Source organism: Cherax quadricarinatus, chromosome 40 (genome assembly GCF_038502225.1).
Source record: "Cherax quadricarinatus isolate ZL_2023a chromosome 40, ASM3850222v1, whole genome shotgun sequence".
NCBI lineage: Eukaryota > Metazoa > Arthropoda > Malacostraca > Decapoda > Parastacidae > Cherax > Cherax quadricarinatus.
In genome coordinates, this window is record NC_091331.1 from 15,137,207 (window position 1) to 15,157,823 (window position 20,617).

The window sequence follows — 20,617 nt, forward strand, 5'->3', positions numbered from 1 at the left end:
GAAGTGGCAGATGCAGTTTAATATTGACAAATGCAAAGTTCTAACTGTTGGACAGGAAAATAACCATGCGACATATAAACTAAATAATGTAGATCTTGATACTACTGATTGCGAAAAGGATTTAGGAGTTCTGGTTAGTAGTAATCTAAAACCAAGATAACAGTGCATTAGTGTTTGCAATAAAGCTAACAGAATTCTTGGCTTCATATCTAGAAGTATAAATAATAGAAGTCCTTGGGTTGTTCTTCAACTCTATATATCCTTGGTTAGGCCTCATTTAGATTATGCTGCTCAGTTCTGGTCACTGTATTACAGAATGGATATAAATGCTCTGGAAAACGTACAGAGGAGGATGACAAAGTTGATCCCATGTATCAGAAATCTTCCCTATGAGGATAGACTGAGGGCCTTGAATCTGCACTCTCTCGAAAGGCGTAGAATTAGGGGGGATATGATCGAGGTGTATGAATGGAAAACAGGAATAAATAAAGGGGATGTAAATAGCATGCTGAAAATATCCAGCCAAGACAGGACTCGCAGCAATGGTTTCAAGTTGGAAAAATTCAGATTCAGGTGTCGTGGGGTTCGAAAGGAGATAACGAGGGTTGAAGATATACACACTTGTTGGATGGTAACAATATATTGCAGAATGTGAGAAAGGGGAGCCCAACCTGCCATGTGTTGCCTGGTAGACCTATGCGTGGACTGAGGAAGTTACAGAGGTACTCGCGCACACATGCGCATCACGTGACGTCACACAAACTGGTCCCTAGGCCTAATAAGGTATATATATATAAAACATATGGATGGTACTATGATACTCAGATAAGCTATACAACACATGTAAGGGATCAGCAACTATGCTGACAGCTCGGTCATGTTACGTATGTCGTCTCGACATACACTACTATTCTACAGGCTGAACAGGCAGGTGGTTCTGGGCTGATTCTATACAATAACAAAGACATATGTATCTTAGAACTAATGGATGGTATCATGATGGATGTTAACATAACGAGTTTTAACGTTATGGGTGTTAACATTATGAGTTTAAACGTAATGGGTGTTAACGTAATGAGCTTTAATGTAATGCATTAAAAATTATAAGTACAAGTCATATTATAATAAAGGATGGAATTGATCGATTGATCTGTATTCATGCACTCTACGGATTCTGAGGAAGAATAAATATATTTACAAAGTGAAAGTAATTAACAGCAAGGCAAATCAGGCGCACACAGATCAGTATTGCTAAATTCTCAGAATTCGGAGGGAACGTGAACACAAAAAAATTCTGAAAAAACTGATCAGCTAATAACAAGACACACAGTTGACAATTTCATTCATCTCGGACATCTAATTATACAGGCTGTTTATATTTAAACCCAACTCTGCTAGGGTAAGATTTACATATGCAGAATGGTTATCATCTTTGGGTGGATCGAACTCTTCTGTGATGGCTAACACATGCCTTGACTGAGGGCGATCTGAACGAGTATCTACAAAAGATACAGCTACATTCACTAGTGACTGTGGAATTACTAACTCTTCTGCTAGGAGTACTCAACTCGGCTGCTCAATACAGTAATTCTTGGCTCATTACAAAGTCACTAATGGGTGCTGGTGGCTTCACAGTCAGAAAGCTGATAAGAGGGAAGATAAGAGTAAAGGAAGATACGTGAGAAACAAAGGAAGTGGATCATCACAGCAGTGAAGGGAAGAATAAGCGAGGACGACATCGATACAGTGAAGACTGATAAGAAGGTGAGGGAAACAAGGAGGAGAGAACAACAAAAAGAGGTAGAGACAAAGAAAAGTGTAAGAGGAAAGGATAACGGAGCGTTCTGCAAGGGAAATATATGTGGTAAAAACGATTTTAAGCAGTCAGTATTCAACAATTATTAGTTAATTAAAAATGAAAAGTGATACCACAAACCTGATCAGCAGTTGTGAGGGCTATGTGGACCTACAGGCCGCTAGCACGAACGCCCTGGTGAATGAGGCGGTCAACAAGGAAGCCTAATCTCAGACGGGGCTGCGAGAACAGAACCCTTGAATTTGATCACAGGGACAAGTATATAAACAAAGACCAGAACCTAGAGTTTTACCTAAGACAGTGAAAAATCTAAGACAGAATCTTACTATGTATATATTAAAGTTTGCTAAATTTTGTTAGAAAATACATACAAGAACAATGGTTTGAAAATATCGTTAAAAATATACCTATAAGCAACATCGAGGATCCTATACTCGCCCGGCCTGCGGCCAGAATTCAATGCTGAATACCAGATCAACCAGGCTGTTGCTGCCAGCTGGCCGCTGGCCCACATAGCTATCACAATTAAATAAGTCTAAGAGGGTAAAGGTTATTAAACGCCCATCAAAGCTGACACCATTGCTCTGGTCAGCAGGACTGCAGTTGTCAACGTGGAACTAGCACTAACAGCCTGAGTGACAGGTCTAGGCCGCGGGAGTGATGATCCGCGGAAGTATCTGCCTGGTATAATGAAGACATACTTTGTGTAACGCACGTGTTCTTATGTTACTGCATCTGTCTTGGCAATTTGTATGCCATGGGGCTAGAGAAGCAGCGCCCGCTGGCTTACAGGTGCCAGACTTTAACATGTAATCTTACCAGTATCTGTGATAAACCTGTGTTTTGGTTTTGGATACCGTTCTACCATACCAACCCGGCCTCTGGCCAAGCTTCCCTGTTATGTACCTGTTCAATCATGGCTCGAATCATGGCTCACAGACAGGAAGCAGAGATTGTCCATAAATGGGGTTAAATCCGAGTGGGGATCATTAACAAGTGGCGTTCCACAGGGGTCAGTCTTGGGCCCGTTGTTGTTTATAATATATATCAATGATCGTGATGAAGGAATTACTAGTGATATGAGCAAATTCGCCGATGACACAAAGATAGGTAGGATAATTGATTCAAACGTAGATGTTAGGGAACTTCAGAAGGATTTAGACAAACTCTATTCTTGGTCAGAAAAGTGGCACATGCAGTTCAATGTAGATAAATGCAAGGTTCTGAAGCTCGGGAGTGTCCATAACCCTAGCACTTAAAAGCTAAAGAATGTAGAACTTAGCCATACAGATTGCGAAAAGGACTTGGGGGTTATGGTAAGCAGCAACCTTAAACCAAGACAGCAATTGTAGATGAATGGTTCAGAGAACTGACATGTTGATAAATTAGACACATGTGCAACTCTTCGGTATCTTTATTGAGGAAACGTTTCGCCACACAGTGGCTTCATCAGTCCATACAGAGGAGAATCTTGAAGAACAGGAGGAGAATGAGGTAATCAGTCCCTCAACCTTGAGTCGATGTGGTCAGTCCATCAATCGTGAATAGAATACGGCATAAGTGTGGAGAAGGAGCTTATAAACCGTAGGCAGGAGAGGTGCAACAGTCGTAGGTGGTGTCACATTTGTTCAATGTGGAAGTAGGTCGTGCCCAAGGGTTAGGCAAGCGAAGAATTCCCAAGTATTAAGATCCCAAGAAGTTGCAGTGTCTGACAGGATTGTAGATGAATGGTTCAGAGAACCGACATGTTGATAAATTAGACACATGTGCAACTCTTGGGTATCTTTATTGAGGAAACGTTTCACCACACACTTCCATCATGTCTCCCCTCATTCTTCGTCTAACAAGTGAATGTAATTTAAGAATCTTCAATCATTCTTCATAAGGAAGATTTCTAATGCTTTGTATTAATTTAGTCATTCTATGCTGAATGTTTTCTAACGAATTTATGTCCATTCTGTAATATGGAAACCAGAACTGAGCTGCATAATCTAGGTGAGGCCTTACTAATGATGTATAAAGCTGCAGTATAACCTCTGGACTTCTGTTACTTACACTTCTTGATATAAATCCCAATAATCTATTTGCCCTATTATGTATGCTTAGGCACTGCTGTCTTGGTTTAAGGTTACTGCTCACCATAACCCCCCCAAGTCCTTTTCACAATCTGTATGGCTAAGTTCTACATTATTTAACTTAAAAGTGCTAGGGTTATTGACACTCACGAGCTTCAGAACCTTGCATTTATCTGCATTGAACTGCATCTCTGCCACTTTGCTGACCAGGTATTGAGTTTGTCTAAATCCTCCTGAAGTTCCCTGATATCTACATTTGAATCAATTATCCTACCTATCTTTGTGTCATCGGCGAATTTGCTCATTTCACTAGTAATTCCCTCATCAAGATCATTGGTATATATTATAAAGAACAACGGGCCCAGGACTGATCCCTGTGGAATGCCACTTGTTACAGATCCCCACTTGGATTTAACCCCATTTATGGACACTCTGCTTCCTGTCTGTGAGCCATGACTCGATCCACGAGAGCACTTTTCCCCCAATGCCATGAGCTGCCACTTTCTTTAACAGCCTTTGGTGTGGAACTCTATCAAAAGCATTACTAAAATCTAAGTAAATAATATCAAATTCTTTATCGTGATCAACAACCTCAAAAGCTTTACTGAAGAAAGTTAATAAATTAGACAAGAATGGCCTCTCGTGAATCCATGCTGAGTATCATTAATCAAGCTATGTTTATCGAGATGGCTTCTTATAATCTCAGCTATAATTGACTCTAGCAGTTTGCCTACAATTGAGGTCAGGCTTATTGGGTGGTAATTTGATGGTAACGACTTGTCCCCTGCTTTAAAAATAAAAATTACATTAGCCATCTTCCACATATCAGACACTACACCTGTTTGAAGAGATAAATAAAAAAATATTAGTTAATGGTTCACAGAGTTCCATTTTGCATTCCTTAAGAACCCTTGAAAAAAGCTCGTCAGGACCCAGTGACGTATTTTGCTTCAGTCTGTCTATCTGCTTCACAACCATTTCACTAGTGACTGTGATGTTACATAATTTATCTTCTTCAGGCCCACTATAAAAATTAATTACTGGAATATTGTTAGTGTCTTCCTGTGTAAAAACCGAGAGAAAATAATTATTTAAAATCGAGCACATTTCATTCTCTTTGTCAGTAAGATGCCCATAGTTATTTTTAAGGGGACCTATCTTATCTCGAACTTTTGTTCAATTGACCTGGAAAAAACTTTTTGGGTTTTCGAATCCCTAGCAACTTTAATTTCATAGTCCCTTTTAGCTTTTCTTATTCCCTTTTTAATGTCCCTCTTAATGTCAATATACTGATTCATAAGATGACCCTCACGCCTTTTGATACGCCTATAAATTCCCTTGTTATGCCCTAATAGATATTTGAGCCTATTATTCATCCATTTTGGGTCATTTCTATTTGATCTAATTTCTTTATATGGGATAAACGTTCTTTGAGCAGCATGTGTAGTGTTCAGAAAACTGTCATATTGATAGCTCTCTTCGTTACCCCAGTCAACAGATAAGTGTTATAAGCCCATCGTAATCTGCTAAGCGAAAATCTGCTAAGCGAAAATCTACTATCATACTTCCATTCAATTCTAAATGTAATTGATTTGTGGTCGCTAGCACCCAGTTTCTCTGAAATTTCTAAATTATTAACAAGGGATTCATTGTTTGCCAGAACTAAGTCAAGCAGGTTATTTCCCCTTATAAGTTCTGTCACAAACTGCTTCAAAAAACAATCCTGAACTACTACTAAGAAGTCGTATGATTCTAAATTCCCAGTCAAGAAATAAAGTTAAAAGTCTCCTAGAATTACTATGTTATCGTGCCTTGTGGCCTTAACAATTTCCTCCTATAGTAGTCTCCCTTGGTCCCTATCTAAGTTTGGGGGACGGTATATCACACCTAAAATCAATTTTTCATGCCCCTCTGAAAATTCTATCCAAACAGACTCTGTTGATCAGGCCCTGATCCATCGGGAGGCCTGGTCATGGACCGGGCCGCGGGGGCGTTGATCCCCGGAATAACCTCCAGGTAACCTCCAGGTATGTGTTCAGACTTGATACCCATTTTTATGCAACAGTTCAAGCGATCTTGGACATACAATGCCACCCCACCCCCCTTCCCGATACTTCTGTCTACTTGGAACAATTTAAAACCCTGAGTGTGACATTCCGCAGGCATGTCCCTACTTTCTGAATTAAGCCACGTCTCAGTTATGGCAAATACATCAATGTTACCTGCACTAGCAACTAATCTCAACTCGTCCATCTTATTCCTAGCACTATGGCTGTTAGCATAATATACATTGAAAGACAGACCTTTCTCTTTACCCTTCCTGCGCATTTCTGTTTTTCTACTAAACCTATTACTGTCCTTATCACCTAGTGTCACTGGCTTTTCAATATCTACCTTGTTCTGCTTATTACTAGTTACCCTAGAACTCATAATATTACTACACTGGGACTTTACTGTTTTCCTGCCAAAACCCATACCACTAACTATTCCTAGTTAAAGTCCTAACAGCTCCCTCCACTGCAGTTGTCAGTGCCCCCACCCAAGACCTAGATAAGTGAACCCCATCCCTGGCATACATGTCATTTCTGCCATAGAAGAGGTCCCAGTTGTCAATGAATGTTACCCCATTTTCCTTACAGTATTTGTCCAGCCAGCAATTGACACCAATTGCCCTGGACAACCATTCATTTCCAACTCCTCCCCTTGGCAAAATACCACATATGACAGGATTCCCACTCTTCCTCCTAATTATTTCTATTGCTGACCTATGCCTGCTAATCAGGTCCTCACTCCTACGTCTGCCAACATCATTGCCTCCAGCACTGAAACAGATAATAGGATTGCTCCCATTACCTCTCATGATGTCATCCAGACTGCTAACAATATCCTTCATCCCAACCCCAGGAAAGCAAACCCTCTGTCTCCTACTCCTGTCCTTCAAGCAGAACGCCCTATCCATGTACCTAACTTGGCTATCCCCAACAACAACAATATTCTTACCTTCCTTGGTGTCGTTCGTCGTGACGTTCCCAGTAGTGGACTCACATTCGTCGGGTAGCACAGAGAATGCATTAGATGTTTCCACAACAGTTTCCACAGCAGTCTCTTTCTTCATCGTTTCTACCTTTCCATTCGTCTTCTTGATCGTCAACTTCGTTCCATGCTGTCCAGCCACTGTCCAGTTTCCCTTCTTGACCTGAGGACTCAAAACAGGAGGACTACTACGAATCTTCTTGTTTTCCTCGGTCAATCGCCGAATCTCTATCTTCACCATCCTCAATTCTTCCTTAAGCTGTTGGTAAAGTTGCTCGATGGAGGGCATCTTGGTTCAGTCCGTACAGAATCAAGGTCATTGATATATATTATAAGCAACAACGGGCCTAAGACTGATCCCTGTGGTAAGCCACTTGTTACAGATCCCCACTCGGAGATAACTCTATTTATGGACACACACTGCTTCCTGTCTGTGAGCCATGACTCGATCCATAAGAGCAATTTTCCCTGAATGCCATGAGCTGCCACTTTCTTTAACAGTCTTTGGTGTGGAACTCTATCAAAAGCCTTACTAAAATCTAAGTAAATAACATCAAATTCTTTATCGTGATCAACAGCCTTAAAAGCTTTACTGAAGAAAGTTAATAAATTAGTTTGACAAGAACGGCCTCTCGTGAATCCATGCTGAGTATCATTAATCAGATTATGCTTATCCAGATGACTTCTTATAATCTCAGCTACAATTGACTCGAGCAATTTGCCTACAATTGAGGTCAGGCTTATTGGGCGGTAATTTGACGGTAATGACTTATCCCCTGATTTAAAAATAGGAATTACATAAGCCATCTTCCACATATCAGACACTATTTGTTTGAAGAGATAAAATATTAGTTAATGGTTCACAGAGTTCCAATTTACATTCCTTAAGAACCCTTGAAAAAAGCTCATCAGGTCCCGGCGACTTATTTTGCTTCAGTCGATCTATTTGTTTCATAACCATTTCACTAGTGACCGTGATGTTACATAACTTATCTTCTTCAGGCCCACTATAAAAAATAATTACTGGGATATTGTTAGTGTCTTCCTTTGTAAAAACCGAGAGAAAATAATTATTTAAATTGAGCACATTTCATTCTCTTGGTCAGTAAGATGCCCATAGTTTTTTTTAAGGGGACCTATGGTTGGTAGATAAGACACAGGCAATATTTAGGCAACTTTATTCCGAAACGTTTCGGCTTCTTCAGTCGAGTACAGAAAGTAGGCAGGAGCAGTAGAGATGAGAAGACGATGTAATCAGTCCATCACCCTTGAAGTCGTAGGTTTGAGGTTGTCAGTCCCTCAGCCTGGAGAAGTTCTGCTCCAAACTCTGGAACTAACTGAAGATCAAGCGACAGCGTTGAGACTTGAATACTGTCGGAAGGAGAGGTGCAGAGTAGTAGTAGTATTTAGTCTCAACACTGTCGCTTGATCTTCAGTTAGTTCCAGACTTTGGAACAGAACTTCTCCAGGCTGAGGGACTGACCTCAAACCTACGACTTCAAGGGTGATGGACTGATTACATCGTCTTCTCATCTCTACTGCTCCTGCCTACTTTCTGTACTCGACTGAAGAAGCCTTCTGTGTAGGCGAGACGTTTCGGAATAAAGTTGCCTAAATGTTGCCTATGTGTCTTATCTACCAACCTGTCGGTATTGTATACCATTTGATAATCACAAGGGGACCTATCTTATCTCTAACTTTTGTTCTATACACCTGGAAAAAACTTTTTGGATTAGTTAAAAAAAACTTTTTGGGTTGCAAAAAACTTTTGGGTTAGTTGTAGTAGTTATGTTATAATAAAGTTGGTAGTATGCTTTCCAGCTACCAGTAGAGAACCGGAGTATTGATTAAATGTATTACGGGCTACAAAGATGCACGTCTTTAAATTATAGTAATTCAGACAACCGTGAAACTGAATATCAAAATGGTATACGATACCGACAGGTTGGTAAGTAAGACACATAGGCAACATTTAGGCATCTTTATTCTGAAACGTTTCGCCTACACAGTGCTCGACTAAGAAGCCTAGTATGTAGGCGAAACGTTTCAGAATAAAGATGCCTGAATGTTGCCTATGTCTTACCAACCGTGAAGCTGTATAAAAAATAATTATTTCGGGTATAATTTAGAAAAGTGCATTTTCATGATAACATTTTCTTGTAAATATTTTGAAATCTGAAAACTTACGTGTTTGATATATGTACAGTTAATGTCTTGTTAAAATTTTATTTGAACCAAACAGACGTAGACCTCATCAAACTGCTCAAAATAAAGTAAGGATTTAATTTGATTGTGGTGTAAATATTCTTACATGGATTCTCCCACCACTTGCACCACCTGGCAACACAAACACTGGCGTCGAGTGAAGCGTAGAACACTTTTTTTTCATGCACCCAGTATTGTCCTTAGGGTTTATTGTTAAGTAGTAGCTGTAAGTTAATACTGGTATGTGTAAATGAAAAATAATTTACCAATACTCTTGATGTATTCATGTGGAATGCACATTTTCTCCTTTTCGTCACGGTGACTAGGAGGGTGGTGACTCACAGGAAAGGAGAGGGAGGGAGAGAGAGGAAGTGAAGCAGGGGTGGTAGTGGTGAGGGGGATGTGTGGATGAGGGAGGACGAGTAAACGACGGGCGGGTAGGTAATTGTGATCCCCAGTACCCAGTAGTCGCCACTCACAAATTTAATTAATGTTACTAGCAGCTTTGCAGTAGTTTTACAGTACCTCATTTCAGACGAAGTATGCTGTAAAACAATGGTAGAAATAGTTTAGTCAGTTCCAAAAGTAGAATGTATTTATGGATTAAAATTTGTAAGAACACGTCAATGGGAAATACCATGAGTCGGGGTGTTGACCGGCTTGGGTAGCGAGAAGTGGAATGTGGGGATTAGAGGGAGGTAACTAGAAATGTGAAGTGCGAAACTTGGTTTTGTTGTCTTGCCACCTTTTGCTACAGAAAACTGATATTTCTGTTTTGGAGGGAGATATTAATGAAGTTGGTTGAGGCGCTTGGTCGCCTGGAGGTTACCTCTCCCCGTGTCGTCCCTCCCTCTCCTCCACTACCCTAACCTTGCCTCACTCCCTCCTCCCCCAACCAAACACTACCCCCCACCACCCTCTCTAGCCTCTCCACGCGTCACGGACGAGAGAGATGCCACACGTCTCTTTAATGCAAAATTGTTACCAAAATACCTTGTTCACAATATTTACTCTGAATTAAAGTAACCTATATCAAACATAATGAAATGCGTTATAAAGTCATGAAGATAGATACGCGTGAGAATGTGTGTGTGTAATTCTGGATGTTATTAAATGAGTGTGTTGGGTGCAGCGCGTGGGTTTGGGGCCGTCCGCCGCCTGCCTCACCTTACTACGGCCAACAGTCCCACACGGCGACACACTCCACCGTAAGTCTCAACCCAGCCTCTTTACCTTCCTTCTCTTCACTTTTACCAAGGCTATTCTCCCTAAATTCCTGTTCCTTCTACACACAAGTGCACAGTGCAGTGACACAGTGAACATACAGTGCTGTTAAAAGTGAGGATATAAGAAATTGTGGTGTTGCGCGTGGTGACTGGCCTTGGCGGGAAGATCTCTGCTGCTACAGCTGCGGTACACGTCTGCCTTGTAAGTATTGGCGTGTTCTCTTGCTATATGTTGTATATGCAACTACTGAGTTTATAATGAATGAATATTAGTGGTTTAAGTGGTATGAGAGGAAATGTTTAATATGGGTTCTGTATGGCGTGGTGGAGCAAACAGCCAGCCAGCCAGCCAGCTCACCGGCTGGGGCTGTGAAGCCGCATGGCCGCACGTGATGCCGCCACCACCTCACTTCCCACTAACACATTTTCCGACTTACCACTCCCATCTCATAATTTCTTGACGTGTCATTTTTTCATTATCAAATAAATAATTAGGGAGTCAATGCTAAGCAGTCACTCGCCATCATACAGGATATATTCTCGTAATGGGAAAGTTGTTAAGCCCCTGGCATGTATGGAGATGTATGGCAGAATACACGACGAATCTTGAATGTACACAAAATGAAGTTAGAAGGGTGAGGGAGGCTCCCTCGCGCGGGCGGTTAACAAAGACATTGTCCCCACACCCATGCCGTTCCCCCTTCCAGGCTTAACCACCTCGCTCTCCTCTGGAATATTCTTCATCTTTCTGATGTATTTTACTTGGTTTCATATGAATTTTTATAGTAATTTTGCGTGGTAACATTTTTGAAGAATGCGGAGATTAAAAAGTTTGTGGTTTAAGACAGGCCATGTGCCCATAGCATCTTTCGCGCCCTCCAAGATCTTTGTAAAAACTTGTACAAATACGGTTGCTGCTTTGGGATTTCCTGTAACTGCACGAGGCTAAGTGTGTGTCGCACGCACGCACGCACGCACGCACGCACACGCGCAGTGTGTATGCGTGCGCTCGCATGTGCGTTCGCTCGCAGTATAATACATAAGGACCTGTAGATGAATGGTTCAGAGAACCGACATGATAAATATTCTCCTTTGTATGGACTGACGAAGCCGCTGTGTGGCGAAACGTTTCCTCAATAAAGATACCCAAGAGTTGCACATGTGTCTAATTTATCAACATAAGGACCTGCCATGTATGGGCCAGTAGGCCTTCCGCAGTGTTCCTCAATTCTTATGTTCTTATGCATGCAATACCGACAGGTTGGTAGGCAAGATACATGGGCAACAGTTAGGCAGCTTTATTCCGAAACGTTTCGCCTACACAGTAGGCTTCTTCAGTCCAAAAGAAGGCAGGAGCAGTAGAGATGTAAACATAAGAACATAAGAACGAAGGAACACTGCAGAAGGCCTACTGGCCCATGCGAGGCAGGTCAAAGTCTCCTACCGGCTTAAGCCAATGCACCCAACCTAGTCAGGTCAGGTCACATTGACTTAAGGGAGGAACACGGCAACCGACCTGGTAGCACAAGCTATTAGGTCCAACTCACACCCACCCACATCCACTCATGTATTTATCCAACCTATTTTTAAAGCTACACAACGTTCTGGCCTCTATAACTGTACTCGGGAGTTTGTTCCACTCATCCACAACTCTATTACCAAACCAGTACTTTCCTATATCCTTCCTGAATCTGAATTTTTCCAACTTAAAACCATTGCTGCGAGTCCTGTCTAGGCTAGATATTTTCAGCACACTATTTACATCCCACATGTGCAGCGTCTGGTTGTCTTTGTTGTGGACGTTTCGCCATCCAGTGGCTGGCTGGATGGCGAAACGTCTACGGTGGGGATGCCCGGGTGTTGTGCATGTGTCATTTCATCCTGTCGGTATTATATACAATTCTTGTACTACTACTACTACTACTACTACTACTACTACTACTACTACTACTACTACTACTACTACTACTACTACTACTACTACTACTACCTCCACCTCCACCTCTTCCTGCCTATATATAGCCGTCCTGCTCCACCTCTGTTAGTGTGACTTTGTCAATGGTCCAAGTCGGACCGAAACGTCGTCGTAACCTTCTGTCTTTTATGTGCGGGTTATTTGTGTAACACATGTGCAACTCTTGGCGAAACGTTTCCTCAATAAAGATGCCCAAGAGTTGCACACGTGTCTAATTTATAAGAACGATGGAACACTGCAGAAGGCCTACTGGCCCATGCGAGGCAGGTCCAAGTCTCCTACCGGCTTAAGCCAATGCACCCAACCTAGTCAGGTCAGGTCACATTGACTTAAGGGAGGGACACGGCAACCGACCTGGTAGCACAAGCTATCAGGTCTAACTCACACCCACCCACATCTACTCCAACCTATTTTTAAAGCTACACAACGTTCTGGCCTCTATAACGGTACTTGTGAGTTTGTTCCACTCATCCACAACTCTATTACCAAACCAGTACTTTCCTTGTTTCATACTATGGAACAATGCTCTTCTCCAGACTGAGGGACTGACCACCTCAAAACTTTAAGGGTGATGGACTGATTACATCGTCTTCAAGTATCTTCTGCTTCTATCAACTTTTCTGTACTTGACTGAAGAAGCCTACTGTGTAGGCGAAACGTTTCATAATAAAGATACCTAACTGTTGCATATGTGTCTTACCTAACAACCTGTCGGTATTTTATACCATTTTAATGTTCAATCTTTATTTCGAAACGTTTCGCCTACACAGTAGGCTTCTTCAGTCGAGTACAGAAAAGTTGATAGAAGCAGAAGATACTTGAAGACGATGTAATCAGTCCATCACCCTTAAAGTTTTGAGGTGGTCAGTCCCTCAGTCTGGAGAAGAGCATTGTTCCATGGAATGAAACAATAGTATATTGTTTCATATTGTTTCATTCTATTCAAGATTGATGGACTGACCACATCGACTCAAGGTTGAGGGACTGATTACCTCATTCTCCTCCTGTTCTTCAAGATTCTCCTTTGTATGGACTGATGAAGCCACTGTGTGGCGAAACGTTTCCTCAATAAAGATACCCAAGAGTTGCACATGTGTCTAATTTATCAACATGTCGGTTCTCTGAACCATTCATCTACAAATTTAGAACTTTGCATTTGTCTATATTAAACTGCATCTGCCACTTCTCCGACCACTGTATCAGTCTATTCAAATCTTCCTGGAGTGCTCGAATGTCCTCGTCAGAATGAATTCGACGGCCTATTTTGGCGTCATCGGCAAACTTGCCGATGTCGCTCTTTATGCCCTCGTCTATGTCGTTTATGTAGATTGTGAACGGCAGGGGGCCCAACACTGACCCCTGTGGAACACCGCTTGTGACGCCTCCCCACTCTGATTTCTCCCCATTTATGCAAACTCTCTGCTGCCTATTTGTTAACCATGCCTCTATCCAGGAAAAAAATTCTCCTCCTATTCCATGTGCCTTAATTTTCCTCAATAGTCTCTGATGTGGGACCCTGTCAAAAGCCTTACTGAAGTCCATATACACAATATCATTCATTACCATGATCTACCTCCTCAAATACCTTAGTGAAAAAAATTAATGAATTCGTAAGGCAGGAACGCCCCTTTGTAAAACCATGCTGAGATTCGTTGATTAATTTATGCTTTTCAAGGTGGCTACGAACTGCCTCGGCAATTATTGATTCCATAAATTTTCCCACTGTGGAGGTTAGGCTTATTGGTCTATAGTTCGAAGCTAAGGACCTGTCACCTGCTTTGAAAATAGGTATCACATTTGCCATTTTCCACTTATCTGGCACCATGCCAGTTTGTAGTGATATGTTGATAAATTAGATACATGTGCAACTCTTGGGTATCTTTATTGAGGAAACGTTTCGCCACACAGTGGCTTCATCAGTCCATACAAAGGAGAATGTGAAAGTTAAGACACATGTGCAACATCTGGATATCTTTATTGTAGACGTTTCGCCATCCAGTGGCTTTATCAATACAGATTCTAGGACATAATAGGAAGACAGTAGAACTATATACAAAAGATGAGGTAATCAGTCCCTCGGCCTTGGAGTTAGTGTTCACAGTATCGTGGTGGAGGAGAATCTGGAGCAAAGGCAAGAAGACTGACGTTTATATAGGCGTCAGTGGAAGGGACGGGCAGCAGACGAGGGCAGTCACTGGTAGGCGGGATTCCCCAGTGGAAGTAGGTCCTTCCCAAAGAGATGGGTTAGTTGCCCGTCCCTTCCACTGACGCCTATGTAAACGTCAGTCTTCTTGCCTTTGCTCCAGATTCTCCTCCACCACGATGCTGTGAACACTAACTCCAAGGCCGAGGGACTGATTACCTCATCTTTTGTATATAGTTCTACTGCCTTCCTATTATGTCCTAGAATCTGTATTGATAAAGCCACTGGATGGCGAAACGTCTACAATAAAGATATCCAGATGTTGCACATGTGTCTTAACTTTCATATTGTCGGTATTTTATACCTTTCTTACACAAAGGAGAATCTTGAAGAATGGTTCTCTGAACCATTCATCTACAAACTTGTAGTGATATGTTGAAAAGATTAGCCAAAGGTGTGCTAAGCTCCTCTTTACATTCCTTTAGAACCCTTGCATACAGTTCATCAGGGCCTGGGGATTTGTTAGGTTTTAATTTATCTATTTGCCTAAGGACCATGTCACTTGTGCCATGGTCCTTAGGGTGGTTTCGGGTTTGGTTTGGATAGATATATGAGTGAGAGGGGTTGGATTTGAGTGGGACTTGCGGGTGAGTGGATGGAGTTGTCAGAACTTATTTCTTGGGTAGCATTGAAAATTAAGTTGGGCAAATGTTTTGTTAGTGGGATGGATTGTAAAGGACCTGCCTAGTATGGGCCAACAGGCCTGCTGCAGTGATTCTCCTTTCTTATGTTCTTATGAGTGGGTGCGGGTGGGTGTGAGTTGGACCTGATTAGCTTGTGCTACTAGGTCAGTTGCCGTGTTCCTTCCTTAAGTGAATGTGACCTGACCTGACTAGGTTGGGTCATTGGCTTAAGCCGGTAGGAGACTTGTACCTGCCTCGCATGGGCCAGTAGGCCTGCTGCAGTGTTCCTTCTTTCTTATGTTCACATCTCTACTGCTCCTGCCTTTTGTACTCGACTGAAGAAACCTACTGTGTAGGCGAAACGTTTCGGAATAAAGTTGCCTAACTGTTGCCCATGTATCTTGCCTACCAAACTTCCTAGTAGTGTTATTAAAGTCTGTAGGCATTCTGTAGTGTTCCTCCATGCTTATGTTCTTATGAGTGGGTGTGGAGGGTTGGACCTACCCATTTTGGGCCAGTAGGCCTGCAGCAGTGGTCCTTCACTCTTGAGTATTTGCTTCTTTTCTGGTACGGTACTAAGTAATTTATGATATTTGTGTATAATACAGTTATCTGTAAACATAACATAGGACAACAAATAGATTAACTGTGGTATGTATCGATAAAAACAATAAATAATTACTTTTTAATTTTCAAAGTTACGCGCTGGCGGTACAAGGTCAGCGGTGACGTCACACTGTGCATCCACAAACTCAAAACCAAACAGCACACTGACCCATCATATCGTGCGTATTCGCGTACAAACGTTCACAGATAAACAATTACGTCAATGTGTGTGTGTGTGTGTGTGTGTGTGTGTGTGTGTGTGTGTGTGTGTGTGTGCGTGCGTGCGTGCGTGCGTGCGTGCGTGCGTGCGTGTGTGCGTGCGCTCACCTATTTGTGGTTGCAGGGGTCGATTCATAATTACCTATTAAAAGAGCATAACTATGCTTATGTCCCCGCCTTCAATAATTATGTGTGCACGTGGATGTTGGTATAATTCATTTTTATTAAAATTTGTGGGTGCGCGGTCTAACGTCGCTGCCATCCCTGTAGCCGCTAATTTACATAGAAAACTGTGATGAATGGTTTGAAAAACCGACAAGTTGAAGATTGAGACACTTATGCAGCATATGGGAATCTTTATTCAGGAAACGTTTCGCCACACAGTGGCTTCATCAGTCCATTCTGACGAGGACATTCGAGCACTCCAGGAAGATTTGAATAGACTGATGCAGTGGTCGGAGAAGTGGCAGATGCAGTTTAATGTAGACAAATGCAACGTTCTAAATGTTGGACAGGACAATAACCATGCCACATATAAACTAAATAATGTAGATCTTAATATTACGGATTGCGAAAAAGATTTAGGAGTTCTGGTTAGCAGTAATCTGAAACCAAGACAACAGTGCATAAGTGTTCGCAATAAAGCTAATAGAATCCTTGGCTTCATATCAAGAAGCATAAATAATAGGAGTCCTCAGGTTGTTCTTCAACTCTATACATCCTTGGTTAGGCCTCATTTAGATTATGCTGCACAGTTTTGGTCACCGTATTACAGAATGGATATAAATTCTCTGGAAAATGTACAAAGGAGGATGACAAAGATGATCCCATGTATCAGAAACCTTCCCTATGAGGATAGACTAAGGGCCCTGAATCTGCACTCTCTAGAAAACGTAGAATTAGGGGGGATATGATTGAGGTGTATAAATGGAAGAAAGGAATAAATAAAGGGGATGCAAATAGTGTGCTGAAAATATCTAGCCTAGACAGGACTCGCAGCAATGGTTTTAAGTTGGAAAAATTCAGATTCAGGAAGGATATAGGAAAGTACTGGTTTGGTAATAGAGTTGTGGATGAGTGGAACAAACTCCCGAGTACAGTTATAGAGGCCAGAACGTTGTTTAGCTTTAAAAATTATTTTTATTATCAGACTGGCCGATTCCCACCAAGGCAGGGTGGCCCGAAAAAGAAACTTTCACCATCATTCACTCCATCACTGTCTTGCCAGAAGGGTGCTTTACACTACAGTTTTTAAACTGCAACATTAACACCCCTCCTTCAGAGTGCAGGCACTGTACTTCCCATCTCCAGGACTCAAGTCCGGCCTGCCGGTTTCCCTGAACCCCTTCATAAATGTTACTTTGCTCACACTCCAACAGCACGTCAAGTATTAAAAACCATTTGTCTCCATTCACTCCTATCAAACACGCTCACGCATGCCTGCTGGAAGTCCAAGCCCCTCGCACACAAAACCTCCTTTACCCCCTCTCTCCAACCTTTCCTAGGCCGACCCCTACCCCGCCTTCCTTCCACTACAGACTGATACACTCTTGAAGTCATTCTGTTTCGCTCCATTCTCTCTACATGTCCGAACCACCTCAACAACCCTTCCTCAGCCCTCTGGACAACAGTTTTGGTAATCCCGCACCTCCTCCTAACTTCCAAACTAAGAATTCTCTGCATTATATTCACACCACACATTGCCCTCAGACATGACATCTCCACTGCCTCCAGCCCTCTCCTCGCTGCAACATTCATCACCCATGCTTCACACCCATATAAGAGCGTTGGTAAAACTATACTCTCATACATTCCCCTCTTTGCCTCCAAGGACAAAGTTCTTTGTCTCCACAGACTCCTAAGTGCACCACTCACTCTTTTCCCCTCATCAATTCTATGATTCACCTCATCTTTCATAGACCCATCCGCTGACACGTCCACTCCCAAATATCTGAATACATTCACCTCCTCCATACTCTCTCCCTCCAATCTGATATTCAATCTTTCATCACCTAATCTTTTTGTTATCCTCATAACCTTACTCTTTCCTGTATTCACCTTTAATTTTCTTCTTTTGCACACCCTACCAAATTCATCCACCAATCTCTGCAACTTCTCTTCAGAATCTCCCAAGAGCACAGTGTCATCAGCAAAGAGCAGCTGTGACAACTCCCACTTTGTGTGTAATTCTTTATCTTTTAACTCCACGCCTCTTGCCAAGACCCTCGCATTTACTCCTCTTACAACCCCATCTATAAATATATTAAACAACCTCGGTGACATCACACATCCTTGTCTAAGGCCTACTTTTACTGGGAAAAAATTTCCCTCTTTCCTACATACTCTAACTTGAGCCTCACTGTCCTCGTAAAAACTCTTCACTGCTTTCAGTAACCTACCTCCTACACCATACACTTGCAACATCTGCCACATTGCCCCCCTATCCACCCTGTCATACGCCTTTTCCAAATCCATAAATGCCACGAAGACCTCTTTAGCCTTATCTAAATACTGTTCACTTATATATTTCTTCTTGAGAGCTCTTCGCATCTCCAGCCCTTGTTTTCTAGAAGAAGAATGCACTTACATAACACAAGCCTTTACACGTCTTCAGTTCCCATCTTTCTTCATCCGAGATTGCAGACTCAAGGCACAAGCTATCCTCAACAAACCGCCCATGGAACAGCCCCCTAAACAGTTCATAGTACTCCCATGTGGCGATGTTGCCACGAATACTCGCAGGGCACTTACTATGAGTAACATCAACGTTTCCACCATAAACACATCATCTATCAAAGACCTCACTACGAAACGCAGCCCCACACCTCTAACTTCTACAGCAGGCGTTTACGCTATCCCCTGTGGGTTCTGTCCCAAGAAATATGTAGGCGAGACAGGCAGAGATCTTGCAGTCCGCCTGAATGAGCATGGAAATGCCTCTAACAGAGACGATGTAAGGTACGCATGTGTCCTCCACAGAGACTCCACGGGGCATTTGATGAACTGGAATGAGGCACAACTCGTTCTCACCGAACCAGACCTCAGACGCCGACGGTGCCTAGAAGCCTCACTAATCGCCGTCACCGACACTAAAGAACGCAACACTGGAAACTACAAAATTTCAAAAACATTGGCATGCATGATACTTAAGCAGCACCAACCCAACAACACAGGAGTCACGTGATTTCATCGTCTGCCCGTCCTCATCATGGGCGGAGGTTGTTTTTGATGGGGACCTGCCTCGCATGGGCCAGTAGGCCTTCTACAGTGTTCCTCCATTCTTATGTTCTTATGACATTCCTCAGGTCACGTGCGCCACACCTCACTCTGCGCCTATATATAATGTCTTCCTACCTCTGTATGTTAGAAGTGATCAAGGTTCCAGGACCGAGACGTTTTCTAATAAATATGTTATAGTGTTTGCTTACGTGTCTTTCTAAACCAACTTGTCGGTATTTATTACCGAGGTTTATACCATATTTCACTGTAAACACCTTGTCCACACACTCCCTACCTTTCCTTAAACCTCCTTGTTCATCTGCTATCCTATTCTCCGTCTTACTCTTAATTCTTTCAATAATAACTCTACCATACACTTTACCAGGTATACTCAGCAGACTTATCCCCCTATAATTTTCGCTTTAAAAATAGGTTGGATAAATACATGAGTGGAAGTGGATGGGTGTGAGTTGGACCTGATAGCTTGTGCTACCAGGTCGGTTGCCGTGTTCCTCCCTTAAGTCAACGTGACCTGACCTGACTAGGTTGGGTGCATTGGCTTAAGCCGGTAGGAGACTTGAACCTGCCTCGCATGGGCCAGTAGGCCTTCTGCAGTGTTCCTTCGTTCTTATGTTCTTAATACAAAGAGGAAGGCGTAAGGAGAGGAGGAGTATGAGGTAATCAGTCCCTCAGCCTGGAGTCGATGTGTTCAGTCCATCAATCTTGTAGAATGTACCATTCTACATTCTACAAGATTGATGGACTGAACACATCGACTCCAGGCTGAGGGACTGATTACCTCATACTCCTCCTCCTTACGCCTTCCTCTTTGTATTGGACTGATGAAGCCACTGTGTGGCGAAACGTTTCCTGAATAAAGATTCTCATATGCTGCATAAGTGTCTCAATCTTCAACATAGAAAACTAAAACAATCGATGCTGTTATTGTAAATAATTTTTAGTTTTGTGATATGATCTGGTGATTCGTAAGTTGGGTGCAACAATGACACATCTAGGACAAAACCTGCCCAGTAATAGCGAAAAGTTGAGCATAACCGCTCACTTGGGTTAAGTTCACTTTTGGTGGAATTTTCCTAGATTTTTCATTCTAGGTGTGTTTTGTCCTGCTTGGGTTTAATCATTGTGGGTTTTGTTCCACTTGGGTTTCATCAGGGTGGGCCTTGTTCCAAGAGAGTTCTGCTCTATGCCCTTTAACTGTGGGTGGGTGCTAGGATTCATTGATATGAGGGGCTTAGTATATGTACAAATAAATATGTAAGCATAAATTGATGAAAGTTTGTGTGGTATCTGTTAATAGTTCCTCTGTGTGAGTGAGAAGGATTGGAGATGGGAGTGTTTTGTTCTTACAAGTTATTCAAAGGGGGAGTTGGGCCACAGTTAGCCTGGGGAAAGGGTG

At 42.3% G+C, this 20,617-nt stretch overlaps 1 protein-coding gene across 15 annotated transcripts in view; it reads left to right on the forward strand.

The window, feature by feature from the left end:
* heph (polypyrimidine tract-binding protein 1 heph) overlaps nt 1–20,617 on the forward strand; it is a 603,602-nt gene that overhangs the window by 306,343 nt on the left and 276,642 nt on the right. Inside the window, exon 1 of one of the 15 annotated variants that reach the window (XM_070092721.1) lies at nt 10,305–10,557. The exons of the other annotated variants lie outside the window; for them this stretch is intronic. The gene's annotated coding sequence lies outside the window, so the exon portion shown is untranslated. Of the gene's footprint in view, nt 1–10,304; nt 10,558–20,617 lie in introns of those variants that run through there. 15 annotated transcript variants of the gene reach the window in all.